A 6,892-nucleotide genomic window follows, 5' to 3' on the forward strand; every position below is an offset into this window, starting at 1 on the left:
GGTTGAAAAATAGGGTTTGCAGTCAGAGGCCACTGAGTTTGGGGTGGTTTGCTAAACAGCATCTTTGTAGCCATAGCTGACTGGGGCAATCTGTAACAAGAACGAATCATAAAAAAGACTGGTTGTGATGTTGGCTAGTTTTTGAAAGACCTTTGCATTCATTTTATCATGAAATCCCCATTTCCCGGGTAGTGATAACACGAAAGAGCCAATGGCATGGCCCAACCCCTGGGCCTTTGCACTGGCAGTTCCCTGTGTCCTGGCTCTTTCCTAGGGACCGGCAAGAGCACTCCCTGTCCTCCTTGGGGTTTTCGCTTAAACATCAGTTCTCAGGGAGGCCCTTCCTGTCACTCCGTGATAAATGGAAACCCCCACCCCAGCGGCACTTCCTGCTACCATTCTCTACTTCTTTTAGCCTCTCAGGACTTCTCAAATTCTAACAGGATTTACTTTCTTATTTATTTCATTTCTTTCCACTCTTCTGCCTCTAGAATGACAGGGCAGAGGTGAGGACAAGGATAATTGTTTTGTTCACTGCTAACCCAAGACCTTGATTCTGTTTCTCCTCTCCTTGGCCCCCCAATCCTTTCCCAGCACACTCAGGGCACGTGGCTCTCCCCGGTCTGTCCTACCCTCTTCTGTGACTTCTCAGACCTCCTCTTCCCCTCACTCACTCTGCTTCTGCCACCCCATCCTCTTCACTGGTCCTCAAACAAGCGAGGCACACTCTGCCCCAGGGCCTTTGCACTGGCTGCTGCCTCTACCCAGAACACATTTCCCCTAGATGGGCACCTGGCCGCTTTACCACCTTCTCAGGGAGGCCCTCTTTGAATGCCTTCATTTAAACTGTAACTTTGTAGGTAATCAATAAAAACTTATTGAATAAATACAAGGGAGGGAAGGATATCCAAAGCAAAGGATCAGGACCCAGGAATCCTGAAGAGCTGTTAGTCTGCCTTGAAGAAAATAAACACTCAGAAGATGGAATTCAGGAAAGATCATGCCTGAGGCATCTCCATTCTTCTGGTCTAACAATTTACATTCCCAGGTGGCCTTATCTCCCCACCACAAACATCCTGAGGCCTCCCCTGCCAGGTCCACCACCTGGGGGCTTGGTTGCTCAAGAGCCAAAAGTAGGAAGCTCTGTGGATTTTGCCCGTGGGATGAGTGGCTGAGTAACACGTCTCACACTGTGCTCAGGCTTGTGGTGTGACTATGCTGGCAGAGACTTTGGGCCCAGGCCTGCCCCAGACTCCTGCCCCAGACTCAGCGTTAAGTGGGAGGTCTTGGTAACCAGAGACAGGGAAGGGCCTTCTGGAACAGGCAACTGTGAAGGATGTGGCGGGTGAGCAGAGCCTTCCCCACAGACTGTGACGTGTGGTCCTCAGTGCCCCGGCGCACCCCTGTGAGAAGAGCGAGTGCTAGGAGGAACAAGGGCCCCAGCCTACCTGGGAAGCCTCCATTTTCTCACCTGTAAGATGGGCATAACAGAGGCTGGAGGAGTATGGCCTCATCGACGTTCAGCAAATGCTGGCTTGCAGCCAGGCACAGCTCTACGTGCTCCCTACTGCCTCACCACCCACCCCCAGCAACTGTGATGGAGGCAGTTATCAGTGCCCTCTGCAGATGAGGAAACTGAGGCCTTACCCCTGGCCTCGGTGATGAAGTCCCAGAACCTAGGTCGGGTTCGGTGGGGTGAGGTTCGGAGCCGACGGCTAAAGAAAGAATTCTTAAGACGTCTCTGGTGCAAAAAGGTGGTTTATTAGAGCACGGGGACAGGACCCGTGGGCAGGCAGAGATGCGGCTGCCCCGAGCCTGTGAGAAGTGTCTGGTTATATACACAGGAGTTGGGTAGGTGAGGACAAAGGGGTGTTCAGAAGAGCTATTGGGGCAAAGAATACTATCAGGATATTGAAGGCCTGGTTACTATCAAGTCAAGGCCACTTCCCTTCTAATGAGGCATTAACATAAAGACAATTGGGAGTTTCCTGGTGGAATGTTACATTCCTGCTATCAAGCTTCCTTGTGAGTGAGATTTAGGTTTAGAAGAAATTTAACTTTATTTACTTTTCTTTTTACCTCTGCCTCCTTTGGTTTCTTATGGAGGGGAGGGTGGCATTAGGGCTTGAGGAACTGAGTTATGTGTCCTTGGAAATTGGGCTATTGATAAGGTAACTTCTTTGTTTGTAAATCTCAAGGACATTTGCAAACAAAGGGAGACTCCTGCCTTAACAGGACTGTGGTCTCTGCAATATAACCATTTGTTCTTCTTTCAGGGCAGTCAGGGGTGCCTGAGGAATGTCACACATATTACTAAGGGGAGTAGGTGGAGAGGGGGTGCAAGGCGCCAGCCCCTGCTCCCTCCTCAGCCAGCCTCCTGCTCCCTCATCATCGGGGGTGGGGATCCCGTCTTACCCTCCAATCTTCTCCACTCTACTCCAGACAGCCTTGCCTCTGAAAGCTGAGCGTGCAGAGGAAGTGCTCACTACAGACTGTGAAATCCTCTGCCCCGCGATGGGGTGAAGGCAGGAGGAGAAGTGTGGCCCAGTAACAGATGGAAGGCCAGAGCGGACAGCTGCATTTGCTGAGGACTGCTCCTGGGGCCGCGCCTGGCTCAGCTGGCAGCCCTTGGACGTCTGGATCCCCGAGAAGACAAAGCAGGCATGGTCTCCCCCCAGTCATCTGAGAGTCTCACTGGGTGAGTCACGCAGCCCCCCTGAGCCCCAGTAAGAGGGACTGGCTAACCCAATGTAACCAATTGGCTATACCCACGTCTCTCTCCTCCTGCACCGGCAGAAGTAGCTGGGTGCCGTGTTCCAGCGTTCTCTGCTTATGGCTGCAGCGAGTGAACATGTGTGAGGAGAGGCCACACCCTCCCAACTCAGGACCTGAGGCCCCCTGTGCCACCCTCCACACATTTTCTGCCTACGTCTGCCCCTCCGATGTTAACCCCCAAGGGTCAATTGAAGATGGTCGCGCCTCCATCAGCCTAGGTCCCTGAGGGATTGTAAGGAGCGGGCACATGTCACCCCATCACAGCTACCCTTGACCTCAATCGGAGTGAGAGATACACTTGTGTTCAGCCCCTGAGATTTGTTTTTCTCTGCTATGGCAAACTAGGATCACTGTGATATACCTACATTTCTCATCTTTCAAATGGGGGTAAGCTGTGCATTTAAAAGTCGTTGAATGGGTTACGTTAAATATGAGAACGAGCCAGCGTGCAGGGAATACTTGGTAAGCATTTGATTAAATGCTTGATGAGTCTCGGAATGAGTCCATGGGGTGCTTGGGCTGCTGCATTCATCAGGAAGGCTTCGGTCTCTCGGTGGCAGGACGCTGGACGAACAGTTGCTAAAACCATACGGACGTTGGTTGTTTACTTAGCGAGTCATCTGGAAGTAGCAGTTCTGGAGCTCTTCCCTTGGCCCAGCCATGTCAGGTGCTTCCTGCCCTTCTGCTCCATGGTTCCCAGTGTGATGGCTCTTCCTTCTCGCCCTTGCCACTGCCTGGTCCCTACAGCTCCCGGCATCACATGCCCCTGCCATGTTCCCACAGAGGAAGCCAAAGGCAGGGGCAAAATAATGCTCTATCCTTGAGAGGCTCTAGTTTTTTCTCTGGGAAGCAGACCTTTTCCCAGAAGCCTCCAGGAGGTGTGCGCTTTCCTCCCATTGACCAGGCATGGGTCATGTGGCCAGCCTACCTGCAGGGGAGCCGGGAAGGTGGAGTGGCTACTGGTGAGCCATTGAGGTATCTGGCAGGGACAAGGAGAATGTGAAACATGGGTCAGAAACCAGAGAGTGGTCACACACAGGAGAGACAGACAACGTAGCCACCGTGATCCAGGAAGAGCTGCAGCGATGGGGGAAAGAAGGGCGCAGGAAAGACCGGGATAGCCCGGGGGCGGGGGGTGGGGGAAGAGCTCAAAGCCCACATGAACAACCAGACCCAGAGCAGCAGTGGCAGACACTGGTGACTGCAGGTGGGCACTGAACTATCTTTGGATGTTAGTCTGAACTCTTTCTATTGCAAACAACAGATGCCTGCTGGACCTGGTCTGAGCCTCCAGGACAACTGGCCATCTCAGTCACCAAGGAGTGCACCAGAAGACCAGACTAAGCTGCAGCCCAGATTCCGGACTTCCTCAGGGCTCAGTCAGTATCTCTCTGTCCCTCTTTTCTGTTTTCCTCCAAGTTGCTCCTACTTGGAAAGATTTTCCCCTGGGGAAAGTGGCGAAGGTGACTTCCAGCAGCTCCCAAGTTATGTTCCTCAGTGGGAAAGGAGCACTTCTGCTGCCCCGTGATTTCAGCAGACATCCTGAAGTTCACTCCAAGTGATCCCTGTGGTCACCCAAGCCACTCTGGGGCGTGGGTGTCCTCAGCGCACAGTAGAGTAACAATCGTCCAGTCGTTGCAGCTTGGAGCCTGATGGGGGCAGGGATGGCAGAGCAGGGGACAGAGGCCGGCCATGGTGAAGGACGGGCTGGTGCCAGTGGTTAATCACCCAGATTCAGGACAGAGGCACAGGCTACAGGCTGGCAGAACCCACTGGGAGGGTAACTCTCATGTCCCCGTCCCCCAACTTATCTGGGAGTCCCTGCTGCCATCGGTCACCACAGCCAGCCATCCTTGCTGGGTTGCCTGCAGGGAGGGAAGCCCACTGCCTCCTCCCTGCCTACATGCCACCACTGACATGAGTCATTATTTTCATACCCTCTCTGGCACTGCTGGGTCTCACTCCCAGCCTGGACTCTCCTCAGAGCTCCAGCCTTACCTACCTGCCTCCCCAGCCTCATATATCCAGGAGAAATCTCAGACAACATGGGGACACTCAACCCTGACATCTGACCCCAGTCAACTCCTCCAGCTGTCTCCCCATTTCAGTGAGCAGCAGTTCCAACCTCTCAGCTGCTGAGCCCAAAAGTCAGAGACATCTCCTTTCCTCTCACTCACACCCACATCTTGACCCTGGGGGGATTCTTGTTGGCAGAGCTCTAAAAAATCTTTCCAGAACCCAGCCAGAATTTTCATCCTCTACTCCTGCCACCCTAGCTTGAGTCCCCACCAGCTCTTGCCTAGATGGTTAGAGCAGCCCCCGCTCTGCCCAACCTGCCAACCACAGCCAAAGTGAGCCTTTAACATGTGCATCAGATAACCTCTCTGCTCAACCCTCCCCAGTGTCCCCCTGCCTCATCCCTAAACCCCAGAGGACTTTCAGTGGCTGACAGGGCACTATGCTCTGAACCCCCACCATAACCTCATCCTCCACCACTTTCCCCATCACCCCATTTCACCACACTGGCTTCTATACTTTTTCTCAAATATGCCAAGAATACGGCTGCCTCAGAACCTTTGCACCATCTACCTGATTGCTCTCCCCACCAACATCTGTCCTCTGTGCATGGCTGGGGCTCTTTTTTTGGCACTCAGATCTCTTCTCAAATGTAGATCCCCACCCCTACATCTACTGTGTCCCTTCCCTGACCACCTTCCCCACCACCCTGAGCACATAGAACTTGCTTCCACCTTGTAGAGATGTTGAGAAAGGGAAGAGTAGGAGTAAATTGGGGGATAGAGCATGTACCCAAAAGTATACCCAACCAGAGCTTGGAGCCACAGCTGAGAGGCACCAGATTGCAGCCACTGGCACAGCAGGAAGAAGTCAGGAACAGATGCCTTAACCTCTGTCCCCTTTCACTCCCAGGTCCAGCTGCTACCTCTGACTGGCCGCACCCAACCGGAGAAAACCCAGCATGCAGTCCAAAAAGCGACCAAAGACAGAGGAGGATATTTGGAAGGTCAAAGGGGACTCTGCTACTGAGTAGGGACCCTCCTGCTCTCCTCCTCTCCTACTGAGTTCACATCCCGGCTCCACCACTTACGAGCTGTGTGAATTTGGGCAAGTTTCTTAAACTCTCTGTGCCTCAGTTTCCTCATCTGTACAATAGGGATCGTAAAAGTGCCTATCTCACAGAATCACTTCAAATATTAATGAGCTAAGACAAGTAAATCACTTAGAACAGCGCCTAAACATAGTAAGTGCATGTAAATGTAGTGTTTTTGAGGAGATTTATTTATTTATTTATTTGAGAGAGTGGTGAGGAGGGGCAGAGGGAGAGAATCCTTAAGCAGACTTCCCGCTGAGCCCAATGCAGGGCTCGATCTCAGGACCCTGAGATGATGACCTGAGCCAAAACCAAGAGTCTGATGCTTTATTGACTGAGCCACCCAGAGGCCCCAATAAAGGTAGCATTTCTTATTCTAGAAGGGGAAAAACCAACATTAAAAGAAGCCACAGCAGATTGGACCCAATGATCCAACATTGTGGCCAGCACCCCTGCTAGGCCTCAGCAGCAACTCCTCTTCCCCTCGAGGACACCTCCTTTGGCAACCTATGCCTGTGAAGGAAGAAGCCTGAGGGTTTTCTGAGCAGCCAGAAGGCAGGGAGCCAAATTTCTGGTCCTGCTGTTGAGTGGGTCACTGCCACTTTGGGGTCTCAGTTTCCCTATCTGTCTAATGGAGGGCAGGGGGCGGGTACTGTGTACATCTGTGGCCCTATCTTCCTCCTGAAGACATCACTTCCACAATCATTCCCAGGAAGCCTATGGCTGGTCTCCAAGGCAACGGGGCATCTGAACCACAGGAGAGTATGTGAGGGAACCACATTGGATCAATACCACTTTGTGGCAATGCTTGGAGATGTCATTCCTGCATCCACGACATCCCCTCCCTGCAGCACAGCAGAGCGACCCCCAGCCAGCTTGCCCACCTACCCTTACTGTCAGCATTCTGACAGCTGCCTGGGACCCAGGATCAGAGATGGATTCCTCTCTCCCTTCACCACCCATCTGCCTGGAGCCTCATACCAGCAAGTCCTGGGAGGGAGGTCATGT

The 6,892-nt window shown here is 52.7% G+C and overlaps 1 long non-coding RNA gene across 1 annotated transcript; it reads left to right on the plus strand.

The window, feature by feature from the left end:
* Positions 1–2,386: 2,386 nt before the first annotated feature.
* On the plus strand, positions 2,387–5,916 carry LOC122910599. The gene is made up of 3 exons (XR_006385250.1): positions 2,387–2,698; positions 4,040–4,154; positions 5,704–5,916. It is a non-coding gene; the product is annotated as an uncharacterized LOC122910599 (long non-coding RNA).
* Positions 5,917–6,892: the final 976 nt, after the last annotated feature.

Source organism: Neovison vison, chromosome 6 (assembly GCF_020171115.1).
Source record: "Neovison vison isolate M4711 chromosome 6, ASM_NN_V1, whole genome shotgun sequence".
Classification (NCBI taxonomy): Eukaryota; Metazoa; Chordata; class Mammalia; order Carnivora; family Mustelidae; genus Neogale; species Neogale vison.